Here is a 2372-nt window from a genome sequence, read left to right on the forward strand (position 1 = left end):
TGTAAATCTAAGACCAAATACATGTGTTCTAGCTTTGCAGGTATGAAGGACAGGTAGGTAACTAGCATGAATTAGAGCAGCTCTGCAGGCAGAAGTGTTGCGTCATAAAACAATTTCCTAAGATACCGATAGTAGCTAAATTTGAACAGCTTCTTTATGCTGCCGAGCAAATCCAGGAGAGTTACATGGCAAAGCAGTGGAGCGAGAGAAAAAAAATCAATTTTCATTTAACTCTGGTAGGAGTTCACTGGAGTGTGAAAATTTGGTGGTCAATGCCTGCTATAGAAGGAAACTGTTCTCATCCTGAGGGGAAGAATTGTGGAAACAGCATGGCCTTAGTGAAAAGCACTGAAATTAATTTATTTGGGCTTGATCCAAAGCAAAAAAAAAAAAAACCAGCAGTGAAATCAAACAGATTTCATGCCAATTGGAACAGTTTATTTTCTTTTTTAACAGTTGAAAAACTTCCTTTACGTAAAACATAGGTCTCAAAATTTTGCTTCTGTAACAGAAAATTCCAATGTTCCATTAAAAAAAAAGTGGAAAAAGAACTTGACACTTTTAGTAGCTGAGAGTGTCTGAATTTGTAATTAATGCCAGTTAAACTGTCTGACCAAAACATTTCGTGCCAGTCTGCTAAAGGAAGTCTGGTAGCAGAGCTACAAGCTGCACATGATTCTGTATGCTGGAGCAGACACAGTTAAACAATCCTTCCACCCCACAGGAGAAAAAGGAAAATGTTCATGGAAGTGAAAGCTCCAGTACAAAGGAGACAGAGGCCTATAAAAGATGAATGAGCGCTGGCAGCGCGGTGCTTTCCTCGTGACGTAAGTCGTCCACACAGTAGTACTTGCAGGGAGGACTGGAGGGACCCAGGGATGTTGGGTTTTGCCTTTGTGTTTAAAGCAATCTGACGTGAATGGAGGGGCTCTCCTGGGTGTGGAGGGCTGTGGCTTGCACTGTGCCACACGTACAATGGGTGTTGTGTTGCGTGAATCCCTCTTGTAGCCAGGTCACTGTAACGGAGGAGCCTGCAGGCAGAGCTTAGTTGGTATCAGTGATTACACCACCTCCGTGGCCTCGCCTTTATTAAAAAGTGCAGCGAGAACTTCTCATGCAAACATCCTTCCTGTTTGACAGTAGACATGATGAATAGAGTTGTTTCCTTGTGAGAAAAATCCTATAATAGCTGAAATGACCAAAATGGGAGAATGTCTTTTAAGGATGGGATCTGCACAGGGTGCTGTGTGTAGATCGGAGGGCTGTTTGGTGCTATACCACTTGGGGTTCCCAGCATCTAAAGTCACCAGCCCAGGATGTGACTTGGCCTGTTGTGACAAACAAATCCATCCAGGCACAGGCAGGAGCTGCCAGGAGGAGTCTCTGAAATGGCGTTAGTCAAGAGTTTAGTTGCAAGGGTCTCTAGGAGGGCAGTACATCACCTTTTCTCAGGTTGGACTGTTGTCTCAAGCCAGTTCATTGAGTTGTCCTTGCAGATAATGAGCTCAGGAGTTTCTGGACACCCAAGGAATTAATGACTCAAGTACACTAGTTGTGCACATAGACACAACCTTGATACCCAGTTACACAACAGATGTAACTGTAGGACAAACTTGGGTTTCACGCTTGTGACTTAAATACTGTAGCTCTTGCCAGAAAGTCTGCACTCCGGGTGGCTTTAACTCACGTGCTGGCAACACTGGGCTAATGAGAGGTCTGCTTGGTGACTTTGCTGCCATTTGTCTCATAGATTTTGTGAGGACAAGGCTGTCTGTTGACACCATATTTAACATTTGCAAGAAACTTCTCCTGGGTGCCCTCTGTTCCCTTACAGTAGCCAGTAGGGCTTCTTGCATCTTCCTCAGAAGCCTGTGAATGTTAGCAAAAACACCCTTATAACTGGTGTGAACTTCTCTTCCTTCACTTTACATCCATTGTGTGTCATCCTCCTGCCATACACCACTGTGAAGAGCTTGGCTCTGTCTCCTTCATGACCTCTCATTAAGCACTGGGGGCTGCTGTTAGGACTCCTGAAGCCTCCTGTTTCCCAGGTGCAACAAGCCCAGCTCCCTCATCTTCTCACAGAGCAAGTGCTCCAGCCCAACTGTCTTGGTGGCCCATCCCTGAATGTGCTCCATTTTATCAGTGTCTTCCCTGTATTCCCTGTATCACCTCAAAACTGGATGCGGTACCTACGTGTGATCCAGTGAGTACTGAGCAGAGGGGGATAATCACCTCCCTGGATCTCCTAGCTCTGGTCCTGTTCAAGTGTCCCAGGAGGCTGTTAGTCTTTTTTTTCTGCAGGAACACATGACTGGCCCATGCCCAGATTGGTGTCTGCCCGGACCCCTGGGACTTCTCTACTCCCCAGT

The sequence above is a fragment of the Chlamydotis macqueenii genome, chromosome 1 (assembly GCF_036417535.1).
Source record: "Chlamydotis macqueenii isolate bChlMac1 chromosome 1, bChlMac1.mat, whole genome shotgun sequence".
Lineage (NCBI taxonomy): Eukaryota > Metazoa > Chordata > Aves > Otidiformes > Otididae > Chlamydotis > Chlamydotis macqueenii.